This window comes from Halichoerus grypus, chromosome 7, assembly GCF_964656455.1.
Source record: "Halichoerus grypus chromosome 7, mHalGry1.hap1.1, whole genome shotgun sequence".
Classification (NCBI taxonomy): domain Eukaryota; kingdom Metazoa; phylum Chordata; class Mammalia; order Carnivora; family Phocidae; genus Halichoerus; species Halichoerus grypus.
The window spans coordinates 93,425,165-93,451,940 of NC_135718.1; the positions used below are offsets into that span (position 1 = coordinate 93,425,165).

A 26,776-nucleotide genomic window follows, 5' to 3' on the forward strand; every position below is an offset into this window, starting at 1 on the left:
ATTAAGTTTCGACCATTGCCATGGTTCTGAATTTATCCCTGAGCCTTGACATTGTACATGGCACGCATTTTCATATCAGTGTGCACCTGCTAGGTGGTGTTCTGTTTTGTCCACGTAGTGTAATTTATATGCATATTTCCCTGCATTAGCACAGACTCCATTCTTATCTCTCTGAGTGGCCACTGACTAGGTCACTGTTAGTGATACGTTAGGACCTTGGTCATTCCACTATTTCTGGATGTTTGGGTTGGATAGCTGTATCTATGTATCTATATCTATAATTTCCTCCCAAGATAACATTTATCTATATGTATTGATATATACATAAGTATTTTTATCTATTTATGTATTTTTTAAAAAAATCTCTTCTTGTGATAGGGTTAGTCTTTTTCTTTTTTCCTTTTCCATCACTTCTCTGGGTTATATTCTTAAAGGTTCAATCACCAGGTCAGAAAATGTGACTCTTTCGTAAGCCTCACTGCCTGCTCCCACTTGGCTCTCCAAGAACCTGAACCAAACCCTGACACGCAGCGTCCGCAGCAGGTGCAAGTGAGGGAATTTCCTCTCATCAAAGTCAACACAGATTTTTATCATTTTTCACTTACTTTCGGGAAGGCGGCCCTCCTCCATGTCTCATTTGCTCTCGTTGCCCTTTCTTCATGCAGATCCAATTTCCTCTCCTCACAACTTGTCACCTAGGGAAGCATCTAGCACACGGTGCATTTGGCAAAAGATCGCCCCCCAACCCCCAGCCGCCAGCAGACTGGCCTGGAGAGGGGCTTGCTGCTGGACTGCTAAACCACTCATGAGGCTTGACCTCCAGACACAGAATTTCTGGGCACGAAGGTGTCCTCATTTCTGCTGTGTGTTGAGCTTGGGTGTTTTCCCAACTCAACTTCAGGGCATGGTTAGTGTCTCAGTAGGGCAGGAGATGAGACACTGACTGCAGCCAGTGTCCCCTGGTTCAAATTTTTGGATGTGGGAGGCAGGGAGCAGGAATGATATGATTTCCAGAGGGATCTGGCTGCCCGTGGTTCGCTGCTCAGAAAAGACCCCGGTGGCCGGATCACCCTGCACATGGTTATCCTTCCCGTCCACCTAAGATGCAGGCACACTGCTTCCACTGAGACAGATGGGGACAGGTCATTCTTCTCTTGGGGAGGGGAGGATTAGGGCCCTGGAACAAGCATGCAAACCAGAGACTTCTTGCAATGTGGTAACTTCCCAGGACTCTAGATCCACTAGGGATATGCTCAGTCCCTCATGGCACACAGGTGATCATTTTGGGATTTAACCAATGAGCAGGCACTGTAAATATAAAACAAGAACAACAAAAACACTATAGAAATGACATCACCAGGGTCCTTGGCACCCACTGGTACCCACATATTGTTTGGATCTGTCTGTAATTGCGGGTTTACGATGTCCATAAATGTGCTGTCCAAGCAATTTATTTTGTAGGGGCATTATGAACAGGCAACCAAGATCTAAAGTAGATCAGAGAAGTCACATCAACAGGCTCTGCAGAGTGTCAGCTGGAGCATCCTCCGTGAGCATCTCCTTGGATCTGCCCCCCACGCAGGGCAGACGGTAGGAGAGGCTGCTATAAACAGGTGTTGCAAAGATGAGTTATCAAAGACATGCTTATTGTCCTCACTTTAGCGATGAGGACACTTTGGTCAAGGAAAAGTTCACCAGCTTGCACTGGGGACGTAGGTATCTAATGAGACACCTGGACCTCAGTCAGGCCTTGTGCCTCCTGGCTGGGCTCTTTCCTCTTTGCTTGTCTTATGAAGTGGTGAGGACACATTTTTGTTTATGCTTTTATAGGATCAAATTTGAGAAATTAAAGAAGCGCCTGGGTGGCTCAGTCAGTTAAGCTGCCAATTCTTGATTTCGGCTCAGGTCATGATCTCAGGGTCGTGAGATCAAGCCCCGTGTCAGGCTCTGCACTCAGTGGGGAGTCTGCTTGAGATTCTCCCTCTCCCTGTGCCCCTCCCCACCTCTAATAAATAAATCTTTACAAATTTTTGAGAAATTAAAACAACATAAAGAAGAACTTAGAGTTTATAACTGTGTGGTGACAGACATTAGCTAGACATTCTGCAGTGATCATTCCACAATACACACAAATATCAAATTATGTTGTACGCCTGCAACTAAGATAATGTTATACATCAATTATATCTTAATTAAAAAAGAACTTATCCACCTTCAGGGTAGCATGGCATCAGATGGCACCAGGGTCAGAGTCAAGTTCTGGAATCTCTTTCCTAGGACAGACTTTCAGAGAAAGATCAGACCAATCACCTGATCTAGATAGTGTCACCCAATCACCAAACACCACGTAGCATTGTGTAGCTTCTACAGCATTTTCATGGAGCATTGTCATTTACATTACCTCACTGGAGTCTCAAAACAACTTTGTAGATTGTGGTATCGCTATTGCGTTTAAGAATACGAAGGAAATGGGATGCAATACGAGCTTGTCCTCTCTGTGATCACACAGCAAGTAAGAGGCCAAGGCAACACCAGAATACCCAGTATTTCACATAAGCAGCTGACCGCAAAGACTAGGGCTGGGTCCCTGACACCGTAACGGCCAGGGGGTCGTTGTAACACCTCATTTGCCTGAAGTTAGCTCACCTGGTTGTCACTGCAACCCTATGAAGTGGGAACATCCCCAACTCCATTTTTCAGATGAGAAAATTGAGATACAGAGAAAATAACCTGGTTAAGGTCACCCAGCTGGTAAGTTGCAGAGGCCGGATTTGAATCCAGATGGTCCGACTTTAGGTCTTAACCACTAACCACATGTCTGCGAGAAGAGGTGAAGGTATGTGTGACCACGCTTACCACATGCCTCCTGGAGGGTCTGCTCCCTTCTTGAAGGGCAGTGTCATGTTGGCCCCGAAAAGCAGGGCAACCCCTCCCTCACCGAGGCAGGGTGGGCAGATACAGACACTGGTCCCGCATATCAGAAGCCTCTGCGACCTCAAGTCCTGAACTCCCCAGAAGAGGGAGGAGAAGAGCATTTAAAGCTGAACCAATATAATGAGAATGAACAGAGGAAGTGTGGTCCCTGCTCAGCCCCACAATAATCAGGGGTGCTTGAGGGCTAGGAGCAGCTCAAGCAGCACCCCAGAAATGTGTGCAGTGGCTTGGCATTGCGGGGTGTGCTCAGACAGTGAGGGCAGGTGCTGGGGCTGGGAGACAGCCCCACAGAACACAGAAACACAAACAGAAACTGTTAATAACTCAGATGCATCAAGAGTCAGCTAGTAGCCCTGACACAGTTGAGGCTCCCTTAGCCAAAAGAAAAGGAATGGCTTTTGCATTTTTCTTTGAAACTGCTCACTGTGGGCTGGTAGCTGCCATCCCCCAAATGTCAGAGAGGGACAGGGGTCTGGAGAGTTACTGGATGAAGTGATTTGGCCCTGGTAGCGGAAGGTAAATTGGCACGGCTCCGTGAGGCCCGGCTGCTGGGGTAACACGCATGACTGCTCCCGGGACGGCGTGGGTTCTGACACCGGGCCCGGGAGGCCTGGCGGCTCGGAGACTGGGGGTTGGCGCTGAGAGCCGCGGAGTTGGACAGTCGGACTGTTCACAGTTGGGCCACTTTGGGCTGTTACTAGTTCCAGCCTTTGCTGGATTCTATGTTTCTTTTTCAGAATAGTTTCCATTCAGCGTCCTCTTATCTGTCCTTCTGCTTCCATCCTGGTCCCACACAAAGGATGAGGTTAAATATTCAAGGATCCCCCTCCCCAATATCCAGTCGACTAACTCATCCATTTGTTAATTCATCCATTAATCAGTCATGATTAATCATTCCATCATTTACTGGCCCCTGACTCTATGCGGAGCCCAACGCCAGGCACCGTATATGCAGCATAAACAGGAGGAAGACACTGCGCTTCCCTCGAGGAGTTTCCAGACCTAATGTGGGAGGTCAAAAGCAAAAATCAGTTTCAGCAAGAGAATAATTAGCAAGGATCTGCAAGTCACTTTAACTATTAGAGTCAGAAGGGAGGGCTGATTCTAGTTATTTAATAGTCCCTGGGAAAATTGTCCCTGGTTGCTGTCCCATGATGTTGCATCCACACTTCTTGCAAGCATTTTTTAAAAGCAATCTCATTATAGAGAATAGTTTTGTGAGTGTCTACTACATCCTGGGGATTTTATATCCATTGTCTGTCATCTTGGAACGAGGCTGCAAGATGGACACGGTTACCTTCACTTGCACACACAGCAACTTGAAGCCCAGAGAGGTTACATAACCCATGCCAGTTCTCATGGCTAGTTAGGGACCTAGCAGGTGCTTGAACTCATGCAGCAGAGATTCCTCCAAAATAGAAGGTTCTGTTCAGCTGTTTCACTGATGACCGTGTGACTGGACCACCCAGACTTGGGCAAAAGGATTGACCAAAGAATTTCCAGAGAAGGGTCAGTCAGTTGAACTATGAATCTTTTTTTTTTTTAAGATTTTATTTATTCATGAGAGAGAGAGAGAGAGCATGAGTGTGAGCTGGGGGAGTGGCAGAGGGAGAGGGAGAAACAGGCTCCCTGCTGAGCAGGGAGCCTGATGCAGGGCTCTGTCCCAGGACCCTGGGATCATGACCTGAGCCGAAGGCAGAGGCTTCACTGACCGAGCCTAGGTGCCCCTGAACTGTGATTCTTGATGAAAGAATGATTTTGAGTTTTGTTTTGTTGGGCTTCTGGGTTTTGTTCATTGATTTAAGGAGAGGGAGTAGAGAACCAGTGGTCTGCCCTACATTCCTGGAGGGGGAAACAGCTTGAGCTATGTGAGCAGCTATGACTGGAATTAGTTTATTAGATTTACCCGATGAGTCACAAAGCAAGTACCTGATAAAGGACATGTGATTGACGACAGGGGCAGAGGAGGGGCCTGCCTGGGAGTGCACACCCCAGCAGCAGGGGCTTCAGGGCTTAGGAGCCAGGGGAGGTGGGAAGGCCTTGGGTTACCAAACGGGGGCGAGGGATATTCCTGACATAAGGCGAACAGGATGGTGCCAGCAACTTTCAGCGGCTTCACCATTTGCTTAGAGCTGGCCTGGAGGGAAGGAGATGTCAGGGCAGGTCCCACTCACAGATCACACAGTTTTAGTCCTTGAGAGAAACTCCGAAATTATATAAGCTATCTGTCTTATTTTACAGAAGAAGAAACTGGAAGGCAAAGTCACTTTTCCAATTAGAAGGTAATTAGAAATACAGCTGAGTCTCTGTTGCTGATTTTTCAACTCCCTATCATGTGCTATTTCTATCGTACCATGCTCTAGACCAAAGGTCAGCAAACTTTCAATAAAGGGCCGAATAGTAAATATTTTAGACTTCGTGAACCATACAGTCTCTGTGGCTACTACTCAACTCCTTCTCTGGCCTGAAGCAGACACTGGCAACGCGTAGACAGATGTACATGATGTGTCCCAATAAAACTTTATTTTCAAAAATCAGGTGGCAGGGGCACCTGGGTGGCGCAGTCGGTTGAGTGCCGACACTTGGTGTCGACTCAGGTCTGATCTCAGGGTTGTGAGATCGAGCCCTACATTGGGCTCCACACTCAGCATGGAGTCTGCTTGAGTTTCTCTCTCCCTCTCCCTCTGTCCCCGCCCCCCCCCCCCCCCGCTCTCTCTTTCTCTCTAAAATAAATTTTAAAAAATCAGGTGGCAGGCTGGATTAGGTACATGAGCCATAGTTTGCAGACCCCTGCTCTGGATATATTCCTTTTCCAAACTCCATGGTGAGGAGATGGTCACAGTTTAGAGCCAATGATTGGTAGTTTGGAGGACACATTTTCACCTTCTAAAATTCAGGGCACTGAAAGCAGCCAAGGCTCTGTGCTGCATCCTTAAAACAGCAAAAAGAAATAGAATGCCATCTCTGTGAACTTGAACAAAAAGAGATCATTTGAGGAAAAAAGGAGTGAGGAGAGACAAGCCTGATAATTAGTACTTTCTAGCTCAAAAAGAATCACTAATGAGGAGTGATGTCCAATTATAAGGCAGAGGTATTGCAAGTCAATTTCCCAATTTACCTCCAGCCAGCGTCTTCTTAATTTTAGAATGGGTTCAGATTATAGTTGATTGGAGAACCAAAACAGGTAGATAATTATCCCTCAGAACCATCCTTCTTAAACTCTTAAGGGCAAATGGGTTAAAAAAAAATTCATTCAAAGGCTGGAAGGTAATCTTGCCATATTACAACTCAGCTGTTTTGGAGAAGGAAGAACGTCCCAGGGAAGGAATGTGGGGAAGGAAGAACATTCAGGGGGCAAAGATGGAGGGAGAAGTAGTGTGAGCTCCACAAATTCTTTACTTCACACAGTTTTATATTAAATAGGAGAACTTCTCTCCTCAAGACTTTGCAGTGAAGGGTTTAGATTTCAGACTTGGAATCTTCGGATTCTTTATAGGATAAATGTCCAGAGCAATAACTTTGTTTAATGGCATCTTTTTGTCTTTGGAATTTAAATCATTCTGGTAGATAACCTCTAGTTGATAAGAGGAATGACTTTCAAAACTTTTAAGATTCAGGATTTTCTATTTTTTTTTACGATTTTATTTATTTATTTGACAGAGAGAGAGAGATTGCAAGAGAGGGAACACAAGCAGGGGGAGTGGGAGAGGGAGAAGCAGGCTTCCCACTGAGCAGGGAGCCCGATGCGGGGCTCGATCCCAGGACCCTGGGATCACGACTTGAGCCGAAGGCAGACGCTTAATGACTGAGCCACCCAGGCGCCCCAAGATTCAGGATTTTCTAAAGAAAATACTCCACAGGGGCTCACGGTCCTGTGGCATTTGGCTCACTTGAAATTTCTCGAATGTAAGGAGTCATAGAGATAACATTTTGTTGGCCTCATCCAGTCACAAGAGTAAAGTCTATGTAATTGCAGCCTCTCCCAGCTGCCTGTTTTCCCATCGTGGAAGTTAATAAGAGTTCTTGCAGCTTGGAAGAACCTTCTAGCTCCCTTTGAACCTTCCAGCCTTGGTCATCACATCCGGGGTAAGGAGGCGAGTGGTGGCAGCAACTGTGGTACTGGGAATTTTAAAGTCGATTACAAGATTTCTTAGATGCACCATTTAATGGGAAACAAGTATAACTTAAACACTGGTTTAAAACAAATAATTTTGCGTGACCCTTTCAGGAGCTTAGAGAAGTTCAGATGATAACTACTATTACAAGCACCCGGGAAAGATCATGCTGGTGGTATTGGCTATATCTTCAATTTTCTCAACCAACTCTTTTTATGCCCAAAGTTAGTGATCTCTTGGGCTTTAAGTCTACGAGTCTACACTGCTCATGTGAGTACCTCTCTGACATTCACTCCATTGGTTCCCTGTCTTCTCCAGTCGAGATGCTTTTGACTACTCTGAAAGGCAATTAAAAATTGCTGATCTTAGGGGACTGGGTGGCTCAGGCAGTTAAGCATCTATCTTTGGCTCAGGTCATGTTCTTAGGGTCCTGGGATAGAGCCCCGAGTCAGGCTCCCTGCTCGGTGGGGAATCTCCTCTCTCCCTCTGTCCCTCCTCCCCCCTGCTCATGCTCTCTCTTTCTCTTTCTCTCTCTTTCAAATAAGTTTAAAAAAATAAAATCTTTAAAAAAATTGCTGATCTTCCCCATTAGGTAATCTCAACTTACTTTTGGGTTCTGTGAAGTGAATTTTGATTGCTGGGAGCTGATTCCTTTTTATCCAAGAAGAAAGAATATGGAAACATTTCTGCCTTGCCCTTCACATTTGATTGATACTTTTCACTTTGAAAGCTAATTATATCTGATGTGAAGGAAAAATGGAATTCAGAAATATGGGTGTTCTTTTCATGAATTTTCACTCTGAAAATGTGGGTCATCTGTTCAGTTTTTTTCAATTTACTTACCGACCAGCTAAGGTAACATTCTTTGTCCCCTAAGAAGAGTGAGTTATGGAACTGACCATTATAACCCACGGTCTCCCAGAATCTCAGCCCAGGAAGGTCACTCTGTCCAACCCTTCACTCACTGCAGGAATGCTCTTCACATTGTCCATGACACAATTCTCCAGGGACTGGAACCCTCCATTTTCAAGACAACTATTTCATTTCTGAATGGGTCTAATTGTTAGAACCTCCTTCCTTCTCCTCAGACACATTCCTATGATACCTACCTGTTGGTTTTAGTTCTGCCTTCTGAAGCAAAGCAAAACAGATGGAATTTCAACTCTTTTGTCCGACTTCTGTCTTTGGGCACATGTGTAAGTTCTTTGAGGCACGCCATTGAAGAGCACTTTGAGAAAAATGAAAGTGTGGTTACATTTGCTGTGGTCATTGCAGTTATCAGTGAGCTCTCAGTTAAACAAATAGATGAAACATGTTCCAAAGAAGTGAGAAAACTTTTGGGTACAATACGTTAGGTTTCTGAGACCAAGTAACCCCATTTCTGTACCACACATCACTAAATCCTGCCTGGATGGTGGCTTCTCTCCCATCTGTAATGTTTACACAGCTAATGAGATGGCTGCATTTTCAGTCTGACCAGAAAGTAAAGGACCTGTCTGTCCTATAGGACTTTCGGATGAGATACCTCAGATATATCTATAGACATTAGCACTTAACATCAAGAGATTATAACACCAGTTAAGAGAAATTTTTATCAAAGCTCCCCTACCCCCACCCTTTGGGAAACGGAGGAAGTATTGTTCATTTATTTATTCAACAAATATTTGTTGAGTATCTATTATGTACCAGGCAATGTTCTGGATGTTTGTGTTACATTAGAGAACAGACAACAATCCTTGGCCTTATAAGGCTTACTTAATGGGGAGGGGATTTAAAAATGAGCAATAAGTCATCAAAATAGACAAGTAAATTACATTGTATGTTCAAAGGGGGCAGGTGATTCAAATAATAAAGAGCAGAACGAGGTTAAGGGCAGGAACACTGGGAGGGCAGGGGTGAAGATGGCAGTTGTAGGTAGGGTATCAGGGTGGAGCTCCTGAGATGTGACAGATAGACAAGGACACTTACTGGGATGACCAGGGAAGTAGGAAGAAAACATAGAGAAAGTAAAATATAAAAATGTTGACTTGAGTATTTAAAAGTCATGGGTTGCTCTTAGAATGCCACTGTGATTTGGTCCTTGTGACCAGTAGTTAAGAAAGGAGGTCTCATCTTGGGTGTGTGTGTGGGTCTGCTTGCCCAGGTGGGAGAGGTGAGATATCTGATATCTGCTGTGCCCAGTGTGGCAAGGCCCCAAGGATGGAGTGACACAAAGCCAAATGGTTTTTTTGTAAAACTCTGGAAGACCTGACAGGTGAATCTGCGTGGTCAGAGTCTACTCAGGTGGACAGCCTAAGGCAAGAAGGATGGACCCTATCCAAGATGTGGCCCCCACAGTACAGAAGAGGAGAGCAGGGCCACTGTGTAACCACGAGAAAAAGATGGAAGAAAGAACTCCTAGTTCCACCTATTTCTACTGAAGGATAAATACATAAAATGAATAGATTGCTTCTCGGCCTTTTGGCTAAGATCAAGTGTAGAAATTGGGTAAAATATACATCTCAGGCAGTATTTATCTGCACCGTTCTGAAAGCAGAGTAAATTGGGGAGAGAAATCAGGGACACTTCCCCAGACTGCACTGAGAAGGAGGTGTTTGCACATTCTCTTAGTTTCTACCAAGGTTGGACATGTGAGAAATCCTGTGCCCAGGGCCTAAATCCTAAAGAAACTCACTGCTGAGCCAACAGACAGGATGTGAATTCAAAAGCATGCCTTGGGTCTAGAAAAAGGATGGAGACTTTGTCAGGAGAAACCGTCACCTCAAGGGTTAAAGGTCTATTGAAAAGGAGATCAAACAATAGGGAGCACAAAAGGGACTGCCTTGTTCTTTGAGTTGAGTTCTTTGTCTTATTCTTTGAGTGTTTCGGTCCATACCTGTGACATTTCTCTATGGTGGTTCTACCACACGACAGCTTTCTTCAGCACCTAAATGAGTTTTATGTGCTCTCGTGGGGAAGAACCAGAGATACCACAGAGTTGGGGGAATTTAGGTCATAGGAATACAGAGTTTAATGAATGGAATCCCCCCACCCATGCTTTTACTCTTAAGGACCTGGGACAGCTCATTCCACCTATCAGCACTTACACAAGAAATCTAGGCCCCCCCCCCAAAGTATTTGAGAATTGAAAAATGTATTGACCCAAAAGAAAGCTGTAAAATTAAAATTAATATTTAATTTGTAGAACATGACATGATGACTACTTCTTTCATTGCTTAATTTAGTATTAATAAAAATTATACTGTACTTGAATACAATGTATAGATGTATATTTTCTCTTTACAAGAATTCCTACATAGAAGGAGCTGCCAGGAAACCACTGGCTATTTAAATTACACATAGCCAAATAATTTCAAAAGCAACAATACAATTTTAAAGTTTATAGTGAAAGAAAGAAAGGAAGGGAGGGAGGAAGGAAGGAAGGAAGGCCCTCTGATGTAGGATGTGGCTATTTTTTTTTTTAAGATTTATGTATTTATCTGAGAGAGAGAGAACAGGGCAGCTGGGGGAGGGTCAGAGGGAGAGGGAGAGAGAGAATCTCAAGCAGACTCCCTGCTGAGGACAGAGCCTGACACAGGGCTCAATCTCACAACCCTGAGATCATGACTTGAGCCAAAATCAAGAATCGGATGCTCATCCGACTGCACCACCCAGGCGCCTGGGGGATGTGGGTACATTTTAATATGTGTGATGTAGAGTGGGGCTGGGACCTCCAAAAGTAAGGCTAGGAGCTAAGAAGGTGTGAACGTAGCCTTGACCTGAGATCATATGGTGGATGGCAGGGGGACAAGCACCCATTTCACTGCACAGTCGGGAAGCCAAGGTGTATAAAGATAAAATAGCAATTACATTATAAGCTTTAGAGAACAGGTTTCCAGTTCAGGCTCCAGTGTTCTGCTCTAGAAAAACCTTTTTGCTGCCACTTCCTGTGCTCTAACTCTGCCCAGCCCCTCAAGCTCACCTCTACCCCCCTCTTCTTTCCATAACATGGCCTCATTCATTTACTTCAGTAGCTCCTTTCTGGAACAAATTCTCACATAGCAATTCTTTCCAGAATGCTACAGTGACAGAGTTCTCAAAGGCTTTGATTGATGGGATTGGAAACACTCTTTCTTTTGGAAATATTTATATTTGATCCCTTTTGGACAGACTGCACATAGGCAGAACTTATCACATTGCTGGAAATCATGGGCCGACTCTAAGAGGCAGAAGCCCTGAGTCGGCCGAGGCCTGGGAGAGTAAAGATTAATATCCATTTGTGCTTTGCCATCCTCAAGCCCAGATAACTGTAAATAACGTTTGGAAAAGATCGGGGTGCATCATGATCTATTACATGGTGGCCGTGATTCTGGTTGTTACGTCTTCTACAAAGATTTATCTTTCTCGGCAGTGACACAAATCATGGTCCTCGCCTGACACTCTGGAATGTACATATGATCTGCAGACTGTAACAATGATGAATTTATGTTTATATCATCACATTTTTCACCTGAGCTAAGCCTGACCTCTTGCTCCAATTTGGAGATGTATTGAACATAAATTTTTGAAAAATCTCTTTGGTTTTGCCAGCATTCTAATAAGACTCTCTTTTCCACTTGCTGGGGGTGAGGGGCAATGAGAAGTCACTGCAGATCATGAGAAGGTCAAAACAGAGATAAAAACATTTTCTCATTTTTTTTCTTACCTGTTATTCTTTTTGCATAAATGGTGTAGTAAGAGATCAGTACAGACTCACCTTGTTCCAGCAATCAGCATCCTTATTAAGTGGGAGAGAGCCTTGGCAGTTTGATCTTTCAAAATCTAAAAACCAAGAAGAGTCTACTAATGTCTCCCTGGGTCTTTTTTGAAGTATGTGTGGGCTTCTGTGGTCAAGTGTTTGCGTCTGTGTGTATATATACACGCTAGTCCCACGAGTGGGGCAGGCAGTTGAACCCAGGCTTTTTCGGGGTGCCCTTTCCTGCAGTAATTTTCTCTGCAACAGAGTCCAGAGACCCGAGGAGGTCGTCGGGAAGTTCTACATGAAAATGGTATATTTCTTTGGATTGCATTCTTTTCTTTGAAGTGTGGGAGCAGTATGAAATGAAAAAAAGGAAGGAAAGAAAGAAGAAAGAAAGAAAGAAAGAAAGAAAGAAAGAAAGAAAGAAAGAAAGAAAGAAAGAAAGAAAGAAAGAAAGAGAAAGAAAAGAAGAAAGAAAGAAAAAATCTCATCTTTCCTGTCTGGAATGATCTCTCAGATTTTATTTGACTTGACTGCCTTTTTTTTTTTTTTTTTTCATTCATATGAGGAACCCAAGGGTCTTGGGTTAAGAAATAATATTTTAATATTTAAGATGAAATTATTCCCAATTAAATGGATAACTTAGAAAGGAAACAGCTGCATTTTAAACCCAAAACTTTTTCCTTTTTTAGGTATTTGTCCTAGATTTTCACTCTTGAGACAGAAAATGAAATAATGTTCCAATCTGGCCAAGCAGTGAAGAGGGTGAATTGCCCCCCGGGCTCCACCTGGGTTAGAACACCACTGGCCCCTCCACCCGGTGGGTAAGGGGCTCCAGGCTTGCCTTACCTGATGCCCTCACAGTGTCCTTGCTCCCCCACCAATTATCCCCTGTTTTCAAATGCCTGTCAGGAGCTGAGATGACAAATTTGCCTGTGCTAATATGCTGAGGCAATAGGCATTTTAGCTGAAGGCTCCTGGAACCGGAGACTGACTTCGGGGGGTGGGACTTCTGGGGGGTGTGAGTCCAGGCGAAAGTGGAAGGAAGCACACTGGTGTCGGTGACACCCCCCGTCTCACCCAACAAAGAACATACCGTCTCTTCTCTGCCTTCTTTTTCTAATTTTTAGATGTAGAATTCTGAGTCACTCAAAACAATAGAAATTTCACAAGCGTTATCAAGAGTGACATTAATTTGCTAATTTAAAACCCAGATGAAGCAGAATGACAATGAATTTTCACTACATACCAGTACTTTGTCATATATAGTGGGTTATTAATACCACCCTGGAGCCTTTGCCAATACCATGCTCCGCCACATTCTACTTTCTCATAAACATCTTATCTCATCCAGCCTAGCATAACTCCTAATACTTTATATAACCATGAAATTCAACACACCACCTTCATTGGGTAGTTCTTTGTCAAAGCCCGATCTTTCTTCAACTCCCTTCACATGACAACAACATTAATTGCTATTTTATGCACAGACACAGACTTCTTCACAAGTTTACTTCTTGGTAACTTCCAAGTGCACTGGTTGACAGCATCCTCAATTAGCAGAGTCATTTCCATATCCTGGACATATACATTGATCAGAAAAGATGACAATTTATTTTTAGACAGACGCAGACTGCATATTTTAAATATATTTCCCATTTGGCAAAAATGGTGTTGTAGCTAATGTATGTACAATATTTCCAAAAACATTGGTACTTTCCCATAAATATCTTCCATATTTTTTTTCAGTGAGTAATAAAAAAGGTTGAGGTGGGATGTGTTTTATCCCACCACATTATATCATTCCTATTTTTCCTCTTTGTTGGATGGCAGTCAGGGGCCCTGATGCCAAGCTTTGGAAGCAACAGCATCTGGCTCCTTGGCAGATCCTGCAGGCAGACTTGTTGCCAGCCTCTAAGCTGTGTCTGGGTCTGTTGCATGGTTTGGCTGCAGATGGACTCTCTGGGTTGCCTCGTGCTTCTGGAAGCCAGTCCTGGCTTTCCTTTGATTCTGAGGACTTTACTCATTTTTATTCATTTGTGAAGAAAGGCCCATCCAAATGCTTTATGAAACCAACACTGGAGAACATTAATGGATCAAATTTTGCCTTTGAAAAGGCAGAGGTCAGTTGCATCTTTGGACAGGGGCATGGCTTTCGGAAGGTGGGCCCACACGTGTCCATGCGTCTTTCCGTAACTTCTGTTCTAAGGAGCTTGGAGAGAGGCCAGTTATGTGTTGCCACCTCTCCTTCCCCCAGGATGAGAGTGTGGTTACCTGGAAGGACGGAAACACGGGGGGAGCTCGGACTTCCTCAGATCGGTGACCCCTCCCCTTTCTTTTGTCTTCTCAGTGAATCAGACCCTGAGGGAATGAACACGAAGGAGGAGGCCCTCTCGTCTTTTCTCCTCTCCCGTGTGATTGCCCCGGCGGAGCAAGGGATTGTACCCTGGCTGCTTCTAGAGAAGGGCAAACAGTAAGTCTTCGTTCCGTCTGAACTCAGCACACGTGTCGGAGCCAGATCACGTCCATCAGGGCTCCCTGAGACTCTGGTCCCTAGGGAAAGGCGATCCGATTTTCTCAGCATTGTGAAACCCTGTCACTGTGGATTTTTTTTTTTTATTACTCAGATCCGCTAAAAGACTCCATGTGCACACACACACACACACACATACCTTAATGAAAATGTAGTTTATTTTTGTTTTAAGGATTATTATAAAAGCTTCACGTTATTTCTTGAGTGCATTCACTCCCTTGTCGATTCATTTCTTAGCAGCTCTGTATCGAGCACTAGCATTTGCCAAACAGGAAGTCCTGCTCTCATGGGGTTTACCTTCCCCTGGGGGAAGATGGAAGGAAGTATCAGATCAATTAACAAGAAGATTTCAGATAGAGCTAGCGCTACAGCATAACACAAACCCGAGTCATTTGGTGAAGTGTTGGAGGGTGAGAGGGGGGATACTTAGGATTGACTAGCATGGGTTATTCAAGGAAGTAACATCTCATCTAAGACCCAAATGACGAAAAGGAGCCTGCTGATGTGGGAGAGCAGCGCCCCTGGAAGGGGAAACACCAGAGGCAGAGGCGCTCCCATGGGACCATCTGGGCACCTCCGAGGAACGGGAAGACACGGGATGTTGTGTCATTGAGTAGGGAGCAGAGGGCTGGGAGCCTCAACTGGAGAAGTAAGCAGGGCCCGCGTCACTGGGGGTCCTGGTGAAACGCTTGGCGTTCATTCTAAGCACAGGGAAACTGCTGGTAGTTTTCAGTAGGGGAATGACAGGATCTCATTTATATGTTTAAGAAAAGTCACTCTGGCTACTCGGTTACAGAGTAAGAGTTGGGCAGTGAGCCAGTGGAAGGTTGTTGAAACAGACGGTCTCAGATCGTAATGCCAACAATACCTACGTTTACTGAGTGCTTGCTGTGTTTTAGGGACTGGGCATGCTTTGTATTAGATGATCCTCGCAAGAACTCCTGACTTAGGGGTTATCTTCCCCATTTACTAGGTGAAAAAACCATAGGATTTCAACCTGTGTAGGTCTATTTCAGGTAGGCATGCCGCCTGCTCATGCTATGAAACTGAACCTGACCAAGAAACCATTGCTTTATTTTTTTCCCTGTGTGCCTTCAAATAAAATATGAAGTTAAAAAGGATATGTTCTGATATTAAAGCCTTACATTGCTCTTAGAAAACATGAAGAATGCACACAGAGCAGCTAATCAAGGCTTAGAATACCTTTTTGGGCAATTTAGAAATTGTCAATGAAATGCTGTTTCTAATGCAGAAAAACTGGGTTTCCCTAGAGGACCTCACATAGACTTTCCCTTCACCCCTATTCCCATGGCTCCTTGAGTGCCTCTGAGCATGCCCATGGGGCTTGGGGAAGAATTCCTTCCCTGGAATTTATCAGGTGGTAGATTTCACATCTCTTTCAGCCACCAACGTCATCTACTTACTTGAGTCGCAAGCTTCTGGAGATATTGAGAAAATTGTTTTAATACACGGAGGAAGGGGCTCTGTCAGCAAATATGGGTACGGCGCCCCTCAGAAATGACAAGTACAGTTCTGGACCACTGCAATAACACGAATATCGCAATAAAGAGAGTCCTGTGAATTATTTGACTTCCCAAGGTATATAAAAGTTATGTTTGCACAATACTGTAATCTGTTAGGTGTGTAGTAGCATTATGTCTAAAAAAGTGTACACACCTCAATTTGAAAATACTTTGTTGTTAAAAACATGCTAACCATCACCTGAGCTATCAGTGAGTCATAATCTTTTTGCTACTGGAGGGTCTCGCCTCCATGTTGGTGGCTGCTGACTGGTCAGGGTGGTGGGCGCTGAAGGCTGGGGTGGACGCAGTACTTTATTAAAATAAGACAACACTGAAGTTTGTTGCATTGATGGACTCTTCCTTTCATGAAGGATTTCTCTGTAGCATGTGATGCTATTTGGTAGCATTTCACCCATAGGAGAACTTCTTTCAGAATTGGAGTCAGTCCTCTCAAACCCTACCACTGCTTTATCAACTCCGGTTATGGGATATTCTAAATCCTTTATTGTCCTCTCAATGATCTTTCTTCACAGCATCCTCACCAGGAGTAGATTCCATCTCAAGAAACCATGTTTTTGGTCATCTGTTGAGGTTTTGTCATGAGATTGCAGCAATTTCAGTCCCATCTTCAGGCTCCACTCCTGATTCTCATTCTCCTGCTCTTTCTACCCCATCTGCCTGACTTTCTCCCCTGAAATCTTGAACTTTCAATTTGGAAAAAATGCAGTATTTGCAAAATGTGATAAAGTGAGGCATGCCTGTATTTACTCTGATCTATTGTTGTACATGTAACAAAACCCATGAAAAAACTATAAGAGCATTACCGCCACAAAGACATGACTGACTAATGGGGCAGGTGCAGCACTGACTTAGTGCACCGTGCAGCGGAATTCTCTACCACATTCCAGATCTTTGGTACCCTTGCACAAAAGAATACTGTTCTCAGATCATCTACTAACTCCATTAACTTCACTAGCCCTTTCCTTTTTTTCTTTTTTAAATCATTACAAATGTCAATTGCCAATTACTTTTATATTGGTTCCCACTTCTGGTACCTTATCACTTTCTATAATAGCAGAAATAGCAGAAGTTTTCTTGTGAACTTATATTAAACATCATCAAAACCCCTCAATTAGTCTCTATAAGTCAAATCTGGGACACCTGAGTGGCTCAGTCAGTTAAGCATCCGACTCTTGATCTCAGCTCAGGTCTTGATCTTGGGGTTGTGAGTTCAAGCCCCATGTTGGGCTCCCAGTGTGGAGTCTACTTAAAAAAAATTAGTCAAATCTAATTAATGTAAACTGTAATTTTTATCCTTATTAAGCAAGCAGATGCCCCATCAAGAGGATGCATTCGTTTGGACTCGATCAAGTCTTGTGACCCAAACAATCAGAAATTTCTTTTCTTTTTTTGTCAAATATTTGACTGAATTGACTGATCATTTGCCTGAATGTATAAGTTAATTTAATTAAGAAAATAGAACCAGCTGTGTGGTTATGCTCATTCACAATACTGAAATCACTTTCATTTGAAGCCTCCTTTTTTACTTGGACAAAATATTTTCCTCTATATGAAAACTCTGTCTACTCCACCTAAGAGCAAATACTTCCACAGAATTCTGCCACTTGCTTTCTGTTAGTAGAAAATATTATGTCAGTTTCAAATACTATGAAATCTTCACTACAACTTACTATGGAAATGTACCTGGTTTCACAGCCTTATTATCACAGTCAGTAAGATCCAGGTGTCATGGCCTTGAGATTCCTCATTCAGGCATGAACCATGACTCTAATAAAAATACCTACAAAACAAAAAGGGGGGATGGTCGTGAAGACCAAATGGATCTTCATTAAATGGCTCAGAACCTTCCTAGAACATTCAACTTTCCGCGTCTCAAAGCCAATAGATTCTGGGTTTCTTCTTACACATATAGAGTTCTCCAAAAACATGATAGCTGAGTTAAGGTGATTAGGAGAGGAGTCTGGTCAGAGAGGGGGCTGTCAGAGACGCCCAACACCATTGGGCATTTCCCTTCTTTGTAGGCAGCCTTGTGCACAGCTTACAATGATAAATCTTTCAGAGCTACTGGATCTCCTGGCAATACCACCTCGCTGGTGTGGTGAGGGGATTGTACTGGGACCCAGCAAACACAAACAAGGGAGGGTCCCTGGAATGCTGGGAAGGTTTGGGTCTCCCAGGCAAGCCGCCCTGGTGAGACTGGTGCAGAAGGTTGGAAGACATCCTAGCTATCCTGCCGAAATGGCCTTAGTAAACTTTAAGTTCCCTCTCCTCTTTCCCCATCTGGAAGTTCCCACCAACATCCTGCCTTCATTGACACCTGGCGGTGTGCTGAGCACCTTGCTTTCCTCAAAGTTCTCATGGGGCAAGCTCTTTTCCTTCTACACCCTACGAATTACAAGTCCTGGTTGTGTGATGGGTGTCTGTGCTCCCTTTGCTCTTTCTCTTTCCCTCTTTAAAACCCTTCTTTGGAATAAAGAGCATCAGACTTCACAGCTCATTTCTTGAGCCTGATGACCTCATGGTTTCTGGGAGATGACTTTGGCACCTTGCTCACTGACCCCTCTCCCACTTCATCATTCATGATGACTTCATCCTCCATGCCGATGATCCAGCCAACATCCTGCTCTCTTACTTCCTCGATCTCTTTTGCTCCAAAGATCTTTTCCTCTAGAGCTCAGCGACACACTCCTATGGCTTACCTAGACCTTGTCATTAACGATAACTGCACAACTTCCAAGATCTCAAGTTTAGACATGTGATTCTTTGACCACTGCCTCCTACCTTTCCTGGTAATGTTCTAGCATCCCTCCCTCCCTCCAGTAGAACTGTGGGCATGACTGACAATGCATTGGCCCACCTCCACTTTTTCACTGTTCACCACCCTCCCCCCTCCACACAAACACATATTCTCACTTCCTTTCTTAGCTTTGATTCCTGACCTGGCACCATAAACGCTCTTTTGCAAATGCCCCTAACAACTGTGCCTCTGTCTTCCTCAATCACACATGCTTATTAAAAGTCCAATACTTGCACACCTACTTGTCCACTCACTCTTTGCAGGGACTCACAAGCTCAAAGTTGCTGAAATCACTTTGTCTCCCTTGAAATGGAAGGACACCTGCTTCTTTCGAAGGCCAACTTATCCATTTATGGTGAATCTCAGCCCCTGTGCTCTTCTCAAGGACTCTGCTTCTGCCATTACTTGCTCTCCCTCCATCTTCCTTAATTTCTCTCTAGGTCTTGCCTTCATTTCCATCAGCAAACAAACAAGAACCAATGACATCCACATTAACAACAGTCCCTTGACCTCTGGCCCTATTCTTGGGCCCACCTCCTTGCTGGGCTTCCCTTCACTGGGTAATCTTTGAAATGATTGTTACCACTCATCATTTCCAGTCCTTCACCTCTCACCACTCCTGAGGCCAGTCCACTCACACTTCTGTCCCCTCCATTGCACTTTGACCAAGACTATCAACACCAAAGCCAGGAATTGGTTCTCTGCCCTCCTCCTGCTAGACTCTCGGCAGTGTTTGGTATGGGTCACTACCCCTCCTTCTGGAAAGACTTTCTTCCCTGGGCCTCCAGGATGCCACATTCACCTCGGCCTCCTATCTGACAGACTCCGTGTTAAGCCCCTCTGATGGCCCCTACTCTTCACTTCTCGCTCAGCATTGTCGTGCCCCAGGACTCTCTTCTTGACTTTCTAATTTATCTATGTTCTGTCAAGGTAAGGTGACCCTATTCAGTCTCACAGATTTAAGACCTGACTCTGTGCCATTGATCATTACATTATTCATCCAGCTTTGACTTTCCTTTGAGCTCTAGATTCAAATACTCATCTGCCTACTCAACATCCTTATTCAGATGACTAACAGGCACCTCACAACCAACAGAGTCAACACTGAACTCTTGACTTTTTTTCTCCCCTCGGATCACTTCCTCCCCATCCACTGAGCTCTCCCCCTTTCAGCATATGCATCACCGTCTACCCAGTGGCTCAGAATAGACACCCTGGGGTCATTGCTTCTTCTCCCCCTCCAACTTCACATCCAATCCATGAGCTAAATCCCACTGGTGCTACTTCTAAAACATATCTTCAGACTGACAGCATCTCACCATCTCAGTGGTTACAGCCATGGCCCAAGGGCCCATCATCTCCCATCTGAACTGCCTCCCTTCTTGCTCCCCATTGCCTATTTTGTGCAGGGCAGACACAGTAATTTCCCTAAAGCATAAATCAGATCTATGTCACCCCCTGTTAAAGTAAAGCTCTCTCATGCCTTGCAATTCTGTTTAAAATGAAATTCAAAGTGGCCACTATGACCTGGGTCCATGTCCCACTCTAATGCCCCCCACCCCAAGTCCCTCTCCCTGGTGCTGTCTGTACTCCAGCCTTGCTGTCTTTAGGGCCACCTCACTCTCATCCTGACACCATTGCACTTGCTATCATGACAGTTTGGACACTCTTCCCTGGGACCTTTGTGTGCCGACCTCCCTCTCGTTCAGACCTGGGCTCAAAGGGCCCCTCCTCCAATGGGCCTTCCTTGTGCCCTTGCTCCAGCAGTGCCCTAACTTCCAACTCCAGTCCCCAGGCCCCCTTGTATATAGGCCCTATTTTACATCAGGGCACTTGAAAGTACCTGAAATGATCTGATTTGTTTGCGTTTATTGTACTCCCCGTTGTCCTTAATCAGACCATAAGATATCTGACAGACTGAAAGCTAAGGTCATGTTTCTTTCTGTCCATCACAGACAAGTGTAAGGTTTAATAAAATGAATATCTCTCTCTAATGTGATCATTCTCATCAGCAGTGCTCACCCCCTTGAAGACATCAGAAAAAAAAAACAAACACCCAGGGTGCTGCCCTACAACGCTCGGGGTGAAATGTGAATGATCATAGTCATATCTGTAGATGTATAATTGATATCTTATATCTCATGATGACTAATTGGCAAGAACAGGTGTTTGGACAGTAGTGACCACCTCTTTGAGAGACTTTAGTAGGACCTACGGTTTAGCGTCGATAACATGAGAATATTTAGAGTACAAGGTTAGGACAGGTCTATTCCTGTGAACTCTTGGAAGTTTGATTTGCTCACTTTTCATAGTATAGCTTTTGTTCAGGCTGACAAGTTCAGCTTTTGTTCAAATCGACACCTCCTGAAGACATAAGAACTTTTGGTGTGTTTTGGAGTTGCTTCAGGCCTGCCTGTCTAGGATGTGGGAGGGCAAAGGGGAGCTCTGACATGGAGCTTCCTTAAGGCATGAGACAACCCTTCTATCCCCAGTGAAGCCTATGGAAGGTGCTGGGTGACTAATCCCCAGGAACCACCCCAGGGGCGAGGCCAGTATGGGTAAGACCAAAAGCCATGGGGATGGCTAGGAATGCCTTCATCAAGGCGTAGGAATATGAAGAGAGACACACTGAAGACACGGGGGCAATAGCAAAGGCATTCCAAGAACCCCTTTGCACTGAGAGTACACACAGGAGGAAATCCTATTGAGCAGGGGAAGTGAGTCAGAGCTTGCTTATAGCACCGGAGAAGGACAATCATATTTTTAAGAGACTTCGTTTATATCCTTGGGCTTTAAATTCTCAGATTTCTTCATGTTCCATTGTTGAATCATAGAAAAGGTGTCTTGGGGAGGGTCTTTAGGAGAATCTGTCTGGGGAGGGTCTGGGGCCACACTTGGAAGGACGGCACTCTGAACAGCACCGGGAGGGGCCCCTCAAAGGCATTTCTGGTGTACCCAGGGCCCTTCCGAGGAGTTAGAAGCCGCTCGAGAACTGGGCTTTGTCCCATCTTTTAAAATAGTGTATAAAACTCACGCTGGATATAGTACATTTAGGGAGGTGATCTGTAGTTTACTCATACTTAAAATTCCTGAAGCCACAGTAAATGCTTGAAATAAATTGTGGGAAATCACTTAAATAATCTTGCAAACATCCATCTAATGCCTAAACAAAGGCCACCTAAAGATGAGGAAGAGGCTGCCAAGAAACTATGCAGCTTACCTGGGAAGCCCTAGGGAGGTGTGAGGGATATGTAGGGGGAGATACTGAGCTGGGCTTACCACAGACTCCATCGGTTCTGTTCCCTTTTCTCAGAATATTTTATCCAAGCCAATCCCAAACTGCCCCTCAGAAACTGAGGAAGAGCCCCTTTTCATTTTCACAAAGTAACCAACTAAAATATCTCTGTGAATGCTGGGGAGTTCTATTTAAAGGATAAACCCTGAATATCCCATTTCCTTCTGGCTGTGGAGGGTCTCATTGTGACTCATTCTGCCATTGGGTATGAAATTCTCATGTGAACCATTGGTGGCCTTGGAGGAGAGAGGGATCCTGAGGCCCCCGCTCATCTCCTTATGAGGAAACCGCCAACTAACTATTAAGCAAAGAAACTGACACGCACCTGGGCAAACAGCGTCTGATGAGCCGTAGATGAGATGTGGCAAGGCGCCGCTCTGCCTCACGTCACCATGGCCTTCCAAGGGTTCTCCCACGCCCATCGCCCACAGCCTCCTGCTTAGGATGTCAGGTGTTCCCCACGTAATGTCAAGGGATGACAAGAAGGTACTTATTACCTTGAAGGATGCAGGCTCTCCCCGTACGATATCACCTTGAAAGATTATTTCAGGTGGGATTTAGCAAAATTTATCTGATATTGATTTGACGATCACCTGCCCATTCTCCATGGGTCAGCCTCGTGGAATCCCTGGGGATCCAGAGGGGAAAAATGATCTGGGGCCTGTCCTGGAGAAGCTCGTCATGGTCAGTGAGAAACATAGACCAACAAATCCATGATGACTGTGAGGGCAGAGCGTGCCATCAGGGTAAAGGTAAAGATGCTTAAACTGAATGTTCAAGGGGAAATACAAGTCAGAAATACAAGAGGGGGAGGAGAAAATGCACCCCCAGACCAGGAAGAACTGGCGCTGGGGCTTGGCTGTGTGAGGGGGCAAGACCCCCCCGAGACTGGTTCGATGGGAGGCTGGCTGTGGGCACCTGCCAAGCCAGGTAGGCAGGGACCAAGCAACAAAGATCCTTCTAGGCTATACCAAGGATGCCGACATTTACTCTGAAAGCTGTGGGAACCTGGTATGATCAGGCTTGTAATTTAGAAAATTCTTCTGGTGGCCGGATAGGCACAGAATAGAGAGGAGGGACTCGAGGTTTAGGATGAAGAGGGAGGTGCAGGACTGAAAGGTACTCCATAAATAGAATCGACCGGAAGTGATCACCCACTGCATGAAGAGGGAGAGGAGCTGGGAATGGTGCCCAGGTCTCTGACTGACACAACCCCACCTAGCTTATAGCTGCAACATTGAAGGGATATTTTTTAAAGGAGCCGAAACTTAGCGAGTTTCCAAAGTAAACATTTCAAAGTTTCCGAGGTAGACTCAAATATCTTAATTTATTCTAGGCTTCCCTTTGACTTTGAATCAAGAGGCAGAGAGCTTGAAGCACCTGAGAGGAATCTGGATTGCAGAGTTGAGTTATGATGGCTTGGTGTTCTCAGGGTATATTACAATTCCCACTTAAATGGGGGGTGACCTTGAATGCACAAAGGACGAGGCTCTCACGAATAGAGATTCTGCGACCATGCAAGTGAGATATATAAATATGAATGTCAAGCCACTCCAATGCATGAAAGGCATTTAGAATGCCGGAGAGTTGCAGAGTGCAATGGGCCTCCCCGAAGCACAATGACATGATAATGAAGACAACCAGCGGCAGGGACCACCCACCAGCGGTTTCATTGCTGTAACGAGGAGTGAAGGGTCCCCCTGGAACTATCGACACTGGATGGCATTGTCATTTCTAGCACATGCTAACGCTGTGCTTGTAACAAGAACTGTCTCTGTTAGACTGGAGCCAGACTCTTTATGGACATCCCTGCTCCCACCACATTCTTGTGCCATGGCCATAGGTAAGAGAAAGTGGGAAACGTGTGCTTGGTTGCCACACATTTTTTCCACCTATTCCCTGTCCATGTTTAATTAGCCGAGGAAGAACTATGCTTCAGGGGCCCCTTTTTGGAAGGTCCTGAGCTTCAGTTCAGCACAGGGCCCTCTACCTTCCTGCTTGTTCCCTTGTCTTCTGGCAGAGCTTGGGTCACGGCCCGTCTCAGGCCACGCACAAAGCTACAGGTCAAAGGAAACCTCAGGCCAGGCTCCTTCCCCAACTCGGAGAAGAGACAAATCATTGCTTTAGTGTGTGGAATGCAAACACCGGGTAATAGTGACTTCATGATCCCTGCCTAGAAACACGCACGTGTGAGCATGCATGCATGCGTGTGTGTGTGTGTGCCTGCCCAGGGAGCTCCCTGCTTAGAAACACGCACGTGTGAGCACGCATGCATGTGTGTGTGTGTGTGTGCCTGCCCAGGGAGCTCCCTGCTTAGAAACACGCACGTGTGAGCACGCATGCATGCGTGTGTGTGTGTGTGTGTGTTGCCTGCCCAGGGAGCTCCCTGCTTAGAAACACGCACGTGTGAGCATGCATGCATGTGTGTGTGTGTGTGTGTGCCTGCCCAGGGAGCTCCCTGCTTAGAAACACGCACGTGTGAGCACGCATGCATGCGTGTGTGTGTGTGTGCCTGCCCAGGGAGCTCCCTGCTTAGAAACACGCACGTGTGAGCACGCATGCATGCGTGTGTGTGTGTGTGTGCCTGCCCAGGGAGCTCCCTGCTTAGAAACACGCACGTGTGAGCACGCATGCATGCGTGTGTGTGTGTGTGTGTGTTGCCTGCCCAGGGAGCTCCCTGCTTAGAAACACGCACGTGTGAGCATGCATGCGTGTGTGTGTGTGTGTGTGCCTGCCCAGGGAGCTCCCTGCCTAGAAACATGCACGTGTGAGCACGCATGCATGCGTGTGTGTGTGTGTGTGTGTGTGTGCCTGCCCAGGGAGCTCCCGCCATCTATGCTCTAGAGCAGGAGTGCAGGGAAATGGTTCTTGTCTCTACTCCTTGGTGCATGAGTGTCCAGGCTGGTGGTGAGGCCAGGCCATTTTTCTTCAAGGTCTTCCTACTGGTTTCTCAACTCGGTGGTCCGGATAGATGGGCAGGAAGGCAGACAGTGGTGGGAAGGAAGCGGTCAGTTGGGGTTTTAGCAGCCTTGGGGGCAGGCCAAGGAAAAGGACTCTGGGGTCAAAGAAGCGTGTGCATTTTCTTCTCTAAGAAGTGTGGTTTCTCTCATTCCAAGTGCCCCATTCAGCTGCATATCCGGCTTTTTTATTTTATCCCCCCTAGGTGACTTCTAGAGTGAGGGATTCATTCATTTAAGACGTGAGGTACGTGCCAGGCACTGGAGTGAGTGAGGCCTGACGGCATGGATCCTTCACAGTCCCTATGAGGCTGGCAGGCCGAGAGGAAGTCTCAAGGACGAGGAAAGCTTGCAAAGACAGACAGCCACCTGACAAGAACTGAGGCCAGAAATGTGACGGGGTAAAAGAAAACTTGGCAATCTTGGCTGGGGTGGGTTAGAGGCTTCATCAGGACTCGGGGATGCTGCACGAGGGACAAAGACATCAGGGAAAGGCACAGGGGAACCGGAAGCTTGCCCCCGACGGATGTTCTGCAGTTTGGAAGATGCCCCCGGAGCCCTCGCTAACGGTCCTTGAACCCTAACATCTCGGGGACTGGGAGCCAACCACAGTGACGCGCGCCAGTTGAGAGAACGGACGCTGGAGTGAGCCACACCTGGCTGGGATTTACCTGTGCTTCTCAGGAGCTGAGTCACCACGGATACGTCAGTCTGATCCAGCCTCGGTTTTCTCATCAGTACATTTGGGTATGAGAATAATATGCTCTCCTGGAGTTACTGCGACGTGACGTGAAGCCGTCCCTGGCACATCAGAGTCCACTAGCTACTGGCATATATACAACGATACTCCACGGGGCCACGGCCAAGAGTACGGGTAGGCGATGGTCTGGGTTTGGGTGCAGAGCAGGGAATGCATGACTTCTGACCCTGAATTTTGATCAGAACTGTGACTTCCAAACTAGGCATAGCTTTGGAATAAGGCACCTATTCTGGATATCCTGGTCTTGTTCATCTCCCACCCCCACCCCACGCCGCACCCTCTGCCCACCCGTTTCACTGCTAATCCCAGCGTGTGAGCGTTCCCAGGATGGCATCAGGCCCTGGTCACTGCCAGGGAGACAATCTGTAACACGTTTTGTCTTCAGTCCCTTAAACGAACAGGAGAAGCCTGAGAACCAACTCCCCCTGATTTCACCACTTTCAGCAAATGTGTACGTGGTGTGTGGCACAAATTTTGCTGCACTCCCAGCAAGAGACAAAGGGCCTGAGGTCGTAGACTGCTAAGAAAGCTCCATTTTCTTACTAAGAGGAACTTTTCTTCAGCTGGAGCCCAGCAAAAAGCTCCCCAGATTATAGTGTTGGCTATGAATGAGCCTCAGATGTTCCTACCTCTCATAGACAAGGAGAGCTACAGGTAAGAGAAGCCTGGCAAATATACAGGGCTTCTCATTTGCTAGGAGTGCAGGACGGGGGAGGAAGGTGGGAGGGAGGCAGGGAAGGAGACAGATATGGAAGATAGATGGGAACACGACAAAATCACCTGTATGCTTATTTCAGATGGAATCTGATGTGGCTTTAGAGGAGGAAATCCCTGAATTCAGAACTATCAACTTGTCTTACCCCCTGACTCTAACTGAAAGAAGAATAATTTTTATTGGTAAATTTGGTTATTTTTGACTCCTATAATTTCCAAAGATGAATATGTATTCCACATCTGGTGGCACATTACAGCTATCACACAATGCAAAACTGAGGATACAGTGTGACTAACTGTCACTCTTTGTACCAAAACGATGGTTCCCTCTTACCCACTGTCATGTGCCCTCAGGGCCTGTGTGTAATGTCTGGGAGTTACTTGTTACAATATCAGGAGCATCTAAAGGT

At 45.6% G+C, this 26,776-nt stretch overlaps 1 long non-coding RNA gene across 1 annotated transcript; it reads left to right on the plus strand.

The window, feature by feature from the left end:
* The first annotated feature begins 13,767 nt into the window (after window positions 1-13,767).
* On the plus strand, window positions 13,768-25,868 carry LOC118555478 (uncharacterized). The gene is made up of 3 exons (XR_013449477.1): window positions 13,768-13,889; window positions 14,117-14,239; window positions 25,099-25,868. It is a non-coding gene; the product is annotated as an uncharacterized LOC118555478 (long non-coding RNA).
* Window positions 25,869-26,776: the final 908 nt, after the last annotated feature.